The sequence below is a fragment of the Photinus pyralis genome, unplaced genomic scaffold (genome assembly GCF_008802855.1).
Source record: "Photinus pyralis isolate 1611_PpyrPB1 unplaced genomic scaffold, Ppyr1.3 Ppyr1.4_LG4, whole genome shotgun sequence".
NCBI lineage: Eukaryota > Metazoa > Arthropoda > Insecta > Coleoptera > Lampyridae > Photinus > Photinus pyralis.
The window spans coordinates 20542793-20556264 of NW_022170511.1; the positions used below are offsets into that span (position 1 = coordinate 20542793).

At 33.2% G+C, this 13472-nt stretch overlaps 1 protein-coding gene across 4 annotated transcripts in view; it reads right to left on the minus strand.

The window, feature by feature from the left end:
• Window positions 1–13472, minus strand: part of LOC116168919 (soluble guanylate cyclase 88E-like) — a 62735-nt gene that overhangs the window by 12063 nt on the left and 37200 nt on the right. For 2 of the 4 annotated variants that reach the window (XM_031484929.1, XM_031484930.1), the window contains exon 2: window positions 5909–5982. The exons of 1 other annotated variant lie outside the window; for it this stretch is intronic. The gene's annotated coding sequence lies outside the window, so the exon portion shown is untranslated. Of the gene's footprint in view, window positions 1–5100; window positions 5280–5908; window positions 5983–13472 lie in introns of those variants that run through there. One more of the 4 variants, XM_031484933.1, reaches the window with a different exon arrangement.

The window sequence follows — 13472 nt, forward strand, 5'->3', positions numbered from 1 at the left end:
GGAAGGTTTGGAAATTGCTCCCAATAGTTTGGCGTTTTCTAATGCACCTATTACTTTTGTTGATGTAGAGAGAAGTTTCTCTGCTTAGTGCTTATAAATTAATTCTTAGCGACAGGAGGCAATCATTTCGTGCAGAAAACTTGGAGAAACATCTTTTTGCTAGTGTTTATCGTAATTCCTTTTTTATTAGAAATTATATGCAACATATATAATTTAGCATATGTGGGCATATACATCAAAACTGTTTGCATATTTTTCACTAATATTCTGTATATACCGGGTGAATATTCCCAAACCGAACATAGGGAATTAACATTGGAAAAAGGTTTTTTGCAAATCGTTGCTCCCCATGTTAACTTAGAGGGTTTATAATGACACCAATCGAAAGAACATTTTTTTCCTCGTCTAATGATATACGAATTAGTTAATTTTAAGGTGTATTTCTCACTATTTCATCAAAAATTCGGCGATAAATCCACTTAAAAATCATGTTAAGCCATTACTAGTAAGACAAAAAGCAGATTCAAACGTCGAAATCAATATCAGTTTATGACAACTGGCATTAATTTTTTTGTAAAATCCGGTTCACTAAAGAAATATTTACTCTATTACGCGATATTTGTTTTCCGTGCATTTTAATGAGCGTCCCATTCCGTCTGTGTGAAAATCTATTTCAATTCTTTAAGAAATTTTCATGGCTTAAAAATTCAAAGGGCTGTAACTTTTGAACTAGTAGCCCAATCTTGGAACTGTTTGAAATTATCGATTCTAAAGGCCACATTCTATAAGTAAATTTTTTTCCGGGTCGATCTGAGACAATTTTTTTTGCGGGCCTCAAAAAAAGGCAGTGTATAACCTTCCTTTTTTTATCAAAAATTGACTGCACCAAAATTTCTCGGGAAAACACTTTTTCTTATTAGTTTTGGTGCGTAGAATCCAAAACAATTCGTACCTTTTCGATCAGACTTCTCAATCAAGTTATGGACTAGAAACAAATTTCGAAAGAAAATTCAAAGGGCTGTAACTTTTGAACTAGTAGCCCAATCTTGTAACTGTTTGAAATTATGGATTCTACAGGCCGCATTCTATAAGTAAATTTTCCAGGTCGATCTGAGACAATTTCTTTTGCGGGCCTCAAAAAAAGGCAGTGTATAACCTTCATTTTTTACCAAAAATCGACTACACCAAACTTTCTCGGGAAAACACTTGTTCTTATTAATTTTGGTGCGTAGAATCCAAAACAATTCGTACTTTTTCGATCAGACTTCTCAATCAAAAGTTATAGACTAGAAACCATTAACATGATTTTTGATAAAATAATGAGAAATACACCTGAAAATAAACTAATTCGTATATCAGTACATGAGAAAAAATCTTCTTGTGATTGGTGTCATTATAAATCCTCTAAGTTAACATGGGGAGCAACTGCCTAAGTTCGGTTTTAAAATATTCACCCGGTATAATTATGATAACCGTGGGTCGTTACTTATTTTCAGGTACGTTATTGGTGTGACTGTTATAACGTAAAGTTCGTTTAATTATTCAGATAGGATTTGGTGTGGAATGTAAGCAGGTACACTCATTGTGAGTCGTTTTTTTGGGCTGATTATGTGTATTATAAGTATGTCGATGTTCTTGATTATATGCGAGTGATTTCCGTGATGTAGTTTGCTAATTCTTGGAATATCTACTCTTTTGAAGCTCATGGTGTAAGCGTCCAGTACATTTTTAAGATCTGTTATCATTTCTAGTCCTAGTACGTAGTCAATCATTTCTAATTTTTCAATTTTTTTATAAGATTATCGCATTTTCTTTGCTAAAATTCAATCTTTCCCTGGAAGCTCAGCTCTAGCAATTACTTATTCGAAAAAGATATTTCAGTGTCATTTAACAATTCGCCTTAGTAAATGAAGTGTCGGTTTCCTTATCATACCATATTAGGGGTTGTAACTAAGCACTAAAGCATGAAAGGACCCAGTGAGGGAGATTTAACGTAAAATATGACCACCTCGAATTTAAATTTAACGTGAATGAGCGAAAATCTAAAATCTTGGTTCTATATCTAGTATCTATATTGCAGGATTGGAGCAGTACTAGGTTGTAGGAATTGGAAAACAAAAGTTGAATTGAAATTATTTCAAAATCAATTTAAAACAATTGCTCTGTATCTGTAGGATCCCTATCCATAGAAACCTTGTTGATCGTGAATGAATTGGTAGCAATCAGGCATTAATAGTATATTAAGAGACAAGTGTATAATCAAGTCTTTAAAGCACGCGCAACCAGTTTAATGGCACGACGCGAAGCGGAGTGAATTTAACGTTGCAAGTGCTTTAAAGACCAATTATACACGTGTATCTTATAGTATTTTTTATTATACCTGCAGTATAATTTAAAAATAAGAAATACAATGAAATCATATTGATGTTATACTCGAATACATGTCTAATTAAGTGGGCTGGGTGTTCGCAATTTCACGATTGCCATGGAAATGTCACTTGTCATTTGCTTATAAAAATCATCACTTTTGTGAATAAAACAATTTCCGTTGACAAAGATAATACACCGTCCATTAAATCGCTTGTTGTAAAATCTAAACAAACGTTGGTAGGTGTAAAATCTAAATTATGTAAAGCCTTATAAAGAATATAAAAACTTGTTTCCATGGATGAATAGGAAGTTACTTACGAATAAAGTCTTAAATGCATCGATAATGCTGGCATATATGAAGGAAATGTCAAAGGTATTTAAATCTTCTATATTTTGGTGCATTCATTCAAAACTTCCAAGCAATGTTGCGATTAAAAAGTGGAACAGATTTGGAAGCATACCCTAAATTACGCGCGTTTGTGAAAGCTTCAACCAAAGGATAGGTACAAGCCAAAAAAATGTCCTGCATTTACAGAAAGCGACCTAAGAGGATTTTTTATTTCACCCAGATGACAGTTTCAAAAGTCATACTTGAAGTGTTTGTTGTTCTATGCTTGAAGTATCGTCACTTACCAACTTTAAAGCAAGTGTGTTTTAAACTTAGACCATATAGTACATGGACTGCTATTCGCCCTATGCTTTCAATACAAAATGGATGGTCACGGATAGAGGGCGCTGTAGTCGTGGGCATGCATAGATATATAAATACCTAGATACAGCCATCCTTAACAAACGTACCTCGGTTTTTAAAAAACATATCAAAGAAATTTGTACATCTCTCCATTCTAACCAAGAAGAAACATGTTCTATCTCTTTTTATTGCATTAACTTCTATGTCGTACGCGAATCGGACGCTTAAAACAAACTTAGCGCGTCCCATAAGTCATGTGACAGTTGACACATTTCACGATCGCGCGAAATCAAATCTAACTAAAAATATTCGTTAAACATGATGTTTTTTCACTAAATATTATGTAATTATTGCGTTATCAATTGAATACGAATAACATTAGTGCTTGCCATAATGATAGACGCGTCCATAATTGTTATTCCTGAAATAGTTTTATTACATAGAGCTACGCCATTCAAATTTGGGACTATGTTTACCTTGTTTGGCAATGTGCTGCAGTGAATTCATTGCTGGCTTGCAGAATATCAAAAAAACCGTAAGTAAGTAAAGTTTATGTTCAACATTTAATTTTAATTGCATGGTTGTAGGCCGGAGATTAAGTTGCGACAGGAAGTGAATTCGTTTCCAATTATCATTTTGGCCTATATGATGTTGATGCAGTGCGTTTGTATCATGATCACAAAGAAGGATCCGTGCAATATTCTTAGGAAAACGAGATTTATAGACTGTGTGTGCGTGCAATATCAAATTTTGGTCGCTACGCGTCTTGCCTACCTTTCAGCATATGTCCAATCGGTGGGGTTTCTTTTTGAAATTATAGTGCTAATTGTAGTAAGTAAGCTACACGTGTACATTTATTTAAAATAAATACAACATCTTAGCAATGATATCCAATTGGTGATAATACTCATTTAGTGAACATTCATTACGTTTATAAAACTTCACAATCCGAATCATCGTCAGATGAAATTGACAAATCCGAATCATCACTGTCATTATTAACACTTATTATAAAGTTCAGAAACATCAACCAATATAACTTCTCTTTTAAATTAATCACTTTCCACATGTTCACACACTTTCTTCCATTTGTCAGCTGTAATTTTTTCAAATTCGTCATTTTCCAGCTTTCTAAGTAACATCTTCCATTTTAAATGTAACATTTCTTGCTGCTATGCGATTTAAATAAATAAAAAGGCGGTTTATTTATGTTGTAAAATCTCAAATCTGATAATTTTCTGTGTGATTTGTGCTAACAATTTGATTGACAGCTATAATAAATAATGCGAATCTTGTCTTCCATGCTCAGGGTACCTCTATAAAGGATAGCGCTATACGTAATTAATGTGCCGAAAGTGATGGTAATAGATGGTACGTCCTTTTGAACTATGTTGGGGTATGGCTGTATCTATGTATTTATATATCTATGTGGGCATGTGAATCTCAGGGTAAACTAAAGTCGTGTAAACACCACTAGGATCGCTTAAAGAGCAGCTTTATAGTAACCGCGTAGTACGGGAAAACTTAAATGCTCTTCATTATTTGCTATACGTCCACATAAATAAGAATAAGTTTGCTTTTTTTGGGATATCTAGGCGATTAATTAATTGACGTTTGTTAATTTATAGGTTGACAGTCTCAAATCGTGTCTCATCGTACAACTTCGGACAGACTCGTTTACCCTGAAACTCACATACCCAGGCGATGTCCTTGACCATATTTTAGTTACAATTAGCAGTCCATGTACTATATGGTCTAAGGTTTTAAAGGCCTTTTTTCGCACGCATTTGAGTGTTTATAACGGAGATTGTGATTCAGGTATAATAAAAAAGTAAGGATTAAAAACAACAATTTGTCAAGTCATCAAAAAACAAAATCAACGTTTAAATGAATCTTTGTAAACTACCGAAGACCTTCCAACGAACCTGTACAAGGTTATCCACTGTTTTTCTCGGTCAGCTACAACTTCCAGTATAAGAACCTTGCGATTTTTTCTCATAATCGAAACACTCACTCAATCATACACATGCATAGCTTACGAATATTATCTGTTCCCTTAGATCAGTGCTCTCCAGGATCGATTCCAATAGCGTCGAAGCCCAAAGCAAGTGAAATTAACTTGCCAATTATAACGAATTACTGTGTTCTTCTAATGCGTTTAAAGTTCAACTTTAATCAAATTTGTCAATAAGTTAATAACCAACCGAATTAGGTTAGATTAGAATCATCGTGTACAGGATTCTCACGCACTACGACCGTCATAGACTAAGCGACTGACCAGCGGGCGCTTGATCGCCGAATTAATTAATTACTTTGTCCAGTTACGTTTTTTTCTACAGTAGGCGATAAACAATAATTCCATTACCATAAAACTAGTATACATAATTTAAAATGTTTATGTAGATTTATACATAATAATGGTACCTGAAAAATCATTTACCTACATGCTACATGGCTCCGGGACTTATTAACTTCCAAGTGCCAATTGTTGGAAGTATAGGATTTTTCGAGTGCCACTATGGAGATCTTGCTTATCTTCGGTAAATCAGTAAATCAAGGTCGACTGGCAATGTTTTGCAAAGTTCATTTTTCGTTGTTCCCCACAAAAAATAGTCCAAGGGAGACAGGTCAAAATATGAAAACGGTTTTCCGCGTTTTTCCGAAATATAGTCGTAAGAATATTTTTGGTGAAATTTTGGAGTTATGCTACTATACTCATTACAGGTTTTGCTTTAGTAAATTATGATCAATACTTGCAGAACTCTACAATTGCGCCATTTTATAAACGATGGGCTAACTTCACATGTGCTAAGTGCTCTTTATACGTAGGAAATTGAAAGTGCTTACTTATAAAAATGTCCAAGATTGGATTGGCGGATTTCCAAAGTAAGTTTTGTATTAGATTTGCCGCATGTTGCACTCTGAAACAATAAAAAGTTACTTGTTAAAACTTCCGTTATAGTTACGAAAGAAGTATACCTACAGCTTAAAGTACTTTTAATTAAATTACAAATGTCTTAGGAATAGGTAAACTCACTCCGGATATTATCAGTCATTCAAAAGTTTTAAAGAAATTATTTAAAAAGTTTTCTACTGCGTATGGAAAACGCGTTCTCGAGAGAATTATAGTAATTTCCGGTATATTGGCATATCGCTTTTATGTAAAGTTTTCCCAATTCTACAGTGAAAACTGTCACATGAATTTACACATTTCTTTTCGAATTTAGAAGGAAAAATCAATGCACAAATATTGATGTCATTCTAAGTGAAATCGCGACATGAAACAAAGGTGTCGCAAAAGAATGATAAATTACGACACGAAATATATAATGCAACAGGTAAACGTTTTCTTTTCACGACTGCTGATGCTAAATAATTTATAACACACCTATTGGCTATAGTATAAGCAAGTTCTTCCTTGGGTGAAGAAAAAACCATGTGGTTCCAATTGCAACATCCAATTAACATAATCAGCAATTGAACCTGGTATTTCATTGCTGATCCCGAGTTATTTGGATGGGGTTTCTGCAATTTTCTCATTTATTCGGTGGTTTTTTAAACGAAGCGCCGTTATAAAGTGGCGCCCAACGTGGGGCCGTGGGAGGGGGGGGGGGGATTACGACTGTAGTATTAAAGCTTACAGTTGCTGAAGAGTCGAAATTGCAGGAACTGTTTAAGTGGATACATTTGTTTCTATAACAATTAACATCTATAATAAATATTAACATGAAAAACCGACTATTAGTACCAGCGCCTTTTTTATATACCATGGGTAATTATTTCCTACAGTTACAGAATAATGTGCTTTGATATCTAATTTTAATTGTATATTGCAGCGCAACAAGACAAACACCGGTCGTTTATTCTCAAATCCGTGGGGTTTCGAACGAAAGCGGCGGAAAACAAAATTTACTGCTTCCAGTGTAATGCTAATGCTAAGTATACATTCGCTGAACCTTAAAATTTATAAAAGCAACCAATTGCGCTTTCCGGCGGAGATCTAAAAAACGAATTTCAGTCGCGTGAAAGTCTTGCTTATAACAGCACTATTGTTTTAATTAATAATCATCACGAGTGCGCGGAAATTTTTTCGAGGAGAGATAACGAGAGGTTTTTGGATCATCCAAATGAGTTATCGAATACAAAAAAGAATTACGGCGGATTTCCATGGACGCGAGTTTCATTTGAGATGAAAATTCCGTGAACGCGCAAATTGCAATTTTAATTTAGAACTTTTGTAGTTTTATGTTGCTATGGGAATTGTGCAATCTGTAGTAAACAGAAGTGACTGTCGGTGAAAAACAAATTTTGTATGAAATGGCCAGATTTAGAAAATTGTCTAAGCATGAAATTGACGTAAGTTTTGAAGGGAAAAGGTATCGAATTTAAGGGTGTAGTAATTTTGGAACAATACAACAAAACTGTAATAGATAAAATAAACATCATAATTTATATAAGTTTATATGACACCCCGGAGCAAAGTGGCCAAACACAAATACCCTATGTATAACTATCATTACACCATGTATATTTAATTTCAAATATACCGACACACACGATTCCATTTGGTCTCATGGGAACAAAATAGCCGACTAGTTAGCGACCTGTTGGTACCGGTGCAAAATCGTTGATCACAAATACCCTGTATATAACTATCGCTACATTCATTACACACTGTATATTTAAAATGACACAACCAATGACAGTAAAAAGTTGGCAGACATTCGCAAATCCAAAAATTCAAATCTCCCGCGTAAATTCAAACTTACCGCTACCAAAACAACCAACATTCGCAAATCTAAAGATGCAAATCTCCCGCACAAATTCAAACTTACGTGACAAAATGACGGACATTCGCCAATTCAAAAATTCAAATCACCCGCACAAATTCAAATTTACCGCCACAAAATTGCGCAGTTTATCACAGCGCGGCACGTATGACTTCATAAAAAAGGGAGAGACTCACTACTTTCATACTCTCACTACTAACAAATGATGTAAACTCAAATTTGGGTGTAACGTTATATACACCCCCCACATAGGAAATTATAACAATACTGTAATTGCAACAGGATTTGATACTAATATACACGGTGTCCATTATTCGAGTGCCTCTATGGAGATCTCGCTTGTCTTAAGAAATAGAAATTAGGTTAAATGAGGGCCAAGTTGAGAATTTTCGTGCTGACTAATAATATGAAAAGAAATTTAAAATATCTTCAATAGTCTTGAAAAGAGCGCAATGATTTTCGTTTTTAATTTTTTCATGGTAAACTAATTAGACTAACTAGATTTATAATTATTTTTTATTTATATTATTCAAAGACTATTAACGGAAATTTCGAATATGGCATCCCGTTTTTAATAACTTTTAAGATGACGGAGAAACATGTGGCAACTTTAGTTTTTCGTATGCGCACCGTTTCGGATTTTGACATTTTGAGATCACGTCTTTTTTTCTCTTTACAACGATATATCACACATGGTGGTCCAGTATCACATCTTAAAAATACATAAGTATTTCATTTTCTGCGAAGAGTGCTTTGCAAAAACAAAAGTTCTTTTGTTTGTGAACAACAGGTTGACTTATTTCAAGTAATGCCATTTAGGTTTGTGGTAGTTTTATTGCGAAAATATTATTTATTCTTATGTATTTTGTTCTAATTTGAATTATAATTTTCTTGCAAAACGAAGTTTCAATTCTGTTCAGATGAAAATCGAATTTTCTGTTATTAGTTCCCTGCCAACGCTGCAACCAGACAGATGGATCCAACTGTCAAACTTTTGTTCACAATAAAAGAACTTTTGTTGTTCCAAAGCACTCTTCTCAAAAAACTAAATTGTATTTTTAGGAAAAATGTGATACTAAACCATCATGTGTTATATATCATTGTAAAGAGAAAAATCGCAAAATGTCAAAATTCAAAATGATGCCCATAAGAAAAACTAAAGTTGTCACGTGTTTCACTCTCGTCTAAAAACGGAATGCCATATTCGAAAACTCCATTAAAAGGTTTCTGAATAATTGCTGCAAATGTCTAGTACCGATTAGTTTATCATGAACAAATTAAAAACGAAGATCAGAAAGTTTTGTTTTTTTCAAAGCTATTGATGGTATTTTTAATTTCTTTTCGGATTGTGATTCAGCACAAAAATTCGCAACTTTTCCCCCATTTAACCAACTGTCTATGTCTTAAGGTAAACGAGATCCCCATAGTGGCACTCCAAAAATAGATACCGTTTACACAGAATTAGGGTTAATTATCATGTTCAATACTTCGTATAATTAGACACAATGTAAGTCCATCCGGATATCTCAAAAATGAAAAGGCTCTTTCAAAAAATTTAATGAGGGCATTTTAATCCACAATAAGACAATTAGGAATCTATTTACAATCAAATCCATAAATATCCCAAAAAATATTGTCACTCAATTTGTAACACTTGCTAACAGGTGGGGTCAAATAAGACCCCATAGGCCATTTTTGCAAATATCATGAAAAGTAAAAAAGGTAAGTAATTCGGAATTGTTTTAGTTATTATCTATAATTGCAAGAAATAATGTAAAAAATGTGACGTTACATTTTAATAACATGCATACCTGTGATGTATCAATAACGTTAAACTTAACGTGTGTAGATAAGAGAACGTTATTTTTCCCATACTAAATAACGCAAAATAACGTTTTTTGGCAGATTCTGATACATCACAAGGCTGATTATATCAATAATATATATTTCTGAGCCCACCGAGTATTAGGAATTAATACTTGAATTTAAGGGCTTAGAAGGCAGGCCTCAATGTCAAAACACGAAAAATAACAAATTATTCAACTCGATCGACCACCGTTACTAAATTAGCAACATGCGGAGATGGCGAGCAGGAATTAATAAAAATTACGAGACAGCTAAGCTTCATCGATCACACTTTACGATTCCGAAAACCCCGCTCCATCTAGTTCTGGAGGAATTTTATCACGGTTTCTTCGTCAGGCACTTATAATGCTTAAATAATTGCAATTTCTATATTGCAAAATCATAATTTTATTATTAATGTTAAATTTTACTTGTCAAGACAAATTTCCGTTGAAATGTTCATCCAAAAGCTCTAAACTTATTTAGAAACAGATATTCTCGGAATGCGAAATTGAAGCAAGCTGGTGGAAACGAACTGATGAAATCACCCTAAAAAGTCTCTATTGAAATTTCCCTGTCAATAATAGGGAGCCTTTTTCGAATACTTATTAAGGGATGAACAAGTCCAACAGAACTAAGGATATTATTTTAACGCATTAACAGTAAAACATATCACATTCGTTATTGTGAGTAATCCATAGTAAGTCACTGCTTTAGTTACCCCTCTCAAAATTCGCTGCAAAATAGTTCACACTTGAAAACATTTCATTCCAGCTAATTATAAAGTTTTAAACTCGCCGTTCGCAATTTCGCTAACTAATTGCAATAAAGAGGCATTTTATTTAATGGCACGTTTCCATCCGCATGGTTCCTTTTTGCCTTTAAAATTCGCTTTTTAGTTACGATGTACACTGCCTTTATTCTTAATGGGAAAGTCGGAAACTGGCGAATTTTAAATTTTGTGCATCTCATTTTTACCCCAGAACACTAGAAAAAAGCTTTTAGAGTACAATCCAAAACAATCAGTTTTTTTGTTTTATATTCTTTTTTATTGTATACCTGCATCAGAATCGCCGCGCCGTTTAAAGCACCCCTGAGCAGTGAGCATACGAAAATAGGCGATTAAAGCACGCCGATCTTTAAAGGTTGCTAAGTAACTTTACTTTAAATATGACGTATGAATAGTAGATTACATACCGAGCCGGAAAAGGGTTCATTACCTACGACTATTGTATTTTTCGTTTATAAATACGGTCATAGACCAAATCTACTGAAAAATGTCAAAATGACATGACAAGTCTGTTTACATACTTTCATTAATATTTCAAAGAAGCGACTAATTTGGAAGGGACGCACGGTGTACCTCAGGTAAAAATATTAGAGATCTATACATTTTGAGCGGGTGAAATGTTTATTTATATCGCAATAAGAGAACCAATAAAATATAGTTAATATTAAAAAGGGCAAAAGAATAAAGTGCCATGGCGAATACAAAGTTTTGGGTTAAAGCCTTAAAGTAACGCTTTCAAGAACTTCGATTCGAACAAACTTTATAAACGAACTTTTTAATCCTTTTCCTTAATTTGGATGGTTTAATTTATAAAATAAGCTGTACGAGAGTTGTCGAAAATCCTACGCCTTGTAATTATTAATGTCTTTAATTGCTACGGTACGCGGATTAAGCGAAGACTGGTTTTCCAAGTTGCGTGTAATAATTAGTGGTAGACCTGAAAAAAGTGATAAATGAAATTTTGTAAAGTGCTTGTGCGTGTTCAATTCCGTTTATGGATTTTTACAGGTGCTCCAAAAGCCTTCAACTTAACACTGCTCTATTAAGGGAAAAGACTGTTAAATAAACAACTTTAATTTTTCTGACAACGGTTACATTGAGAATACGAATTGAACTCGACTAACTACAATACTAAAAAGTACATATAATTATAAGTTTTCCTTGCCGAAGGAATTTTCTGAGTTATATATAAAGGACTACCATAATTCCTCCATCCTTAAATACAAATCGTAGGGCTAAGATTTGTTAACTTTATATCGGGGGTTTCCTCTTTGGGTTTAAAAGCCTTAATTGGCAAAATATGATTTTTGTAGGCGTAAGTTATGAAAATCACAAGTAAAATTATAACTACACATGTTAACATTGTCCAGATACTAATGTTGTTGCAATGCACTGATTTTTTTAGTTCGTCCAAATTAATTATGTCTATTTTGACAGGTTTAAAGTATTGCAGTTGTGATTTTTGCAATTGAAATGTACGAGTATCATTTATTTTTAATTTTGGAAATTCGATTATTTTAAAGTCGTTTTTATAGTTTTCGTTGTTTTTAATTTTTATATCATCACAATGTTCGTGGGCGTAATGACTTGTTATCCTCCACTTTTTGAACTTTTGGGAATCTTAGCATTTGGAACTCACATGGGGCATTTTCTTCTTTCTTAATTGTTACTGGGTTTTCGCAGAGAATATAGAATATAGATGGTAATAATTATAATTTTCTCAATGATTTTTTCGAACAGTAAAATATTATCGAATCTGGGTTCAAAGGGGAGTTTATTTTGATAGATTTGTTGATTTATTAAATTCATTTCATATTAATAGGTCATTTGGATCAATAATTGGGTTATAGAAAGTATTTAATTTCGAAAAAGTAATAGCTGTCTCGATTTTCTCTAAAACGTCCTATATATAATTTGAAAAAGCTGTTATTAATTAAGATATTGAATCAGAAAATAGCTGAGTTTCAATTTGTTCCAATTCAATAGTTTTAAGAACGTGTTTATTTTACATTATTTGGGATTGATTATGTGCCAGTTTTTCAGCATTGGTTTTCAAAAGGATAAATGAATTATGTAAAAGTGTTATTTGTTCATTTGTTCAGAGTTTTTATTTTTTGTTGGTTGTCTGATAAGGTGAAAATTGATTTATCGTATTTTTCCGTGCCTTCTTGATCAAGGTTTCCTTTTCCTGTAAATATTAGTCTTTTCCTTGTATGATCTAAATGATTTAGTTGGTTAATTTGTGTGTACATTTTTTCTAAATTTATAAGATTTCGTTCTTATACCTAATGAATTACTAGTGTTGGATTCTAAAGCGTTTTTAACGCTGTGAAAGTATTGCGAAGCGAATAGTATTCCTTAATACTAAGCTTATATCGTAAATGTGAATAAATGACCAATGGTTATTTTATTTTAGCGTTACTCATTTTTAAAGATTATAATCGAGGTTGTCATTCATTGGGATCGATTTGAGGGCTTGTCCGTTTGTCGATAAGAAACCTGTAAAAAGGGGATCTTTTAAATTCTTTTATGTGTATCCCCCTTTGGTTTTTATGATATCTCGGCACTGTTTCTTTCTATAAAAGTATAGAATAGTCCTAAAAATTGTTATGTTTACCGGGGGAGGATTTTGATTCGGGATTTTGTATGTCCAAAGGTGAGTTCGAAAGGTGTAAAACTTGTTGAGCTGTGTATTGAATTATTATAGCCGATTATTGCATAATCTATCAAATTCTGAGTATCGTTTGGATATTTTTCTTGTAAGATTCTGAGATGTTCAATTAATGTGGAGTGAAAACGTTCTATTGGGCTGTTTGATTCGTGATGTTGAGGAGTAGTAAAATGAACATTTATTTTGTGCACTTTTAAAATTTCTTTCACTGTGTCGTTATTGAATTCTGTGCCTTTGTCAATTATAATTTTTTCGGGTACGCCAAAAGATGTGAAAAATTTGATTAAAGCGTTACTGATATTGATCGCGGTTTTT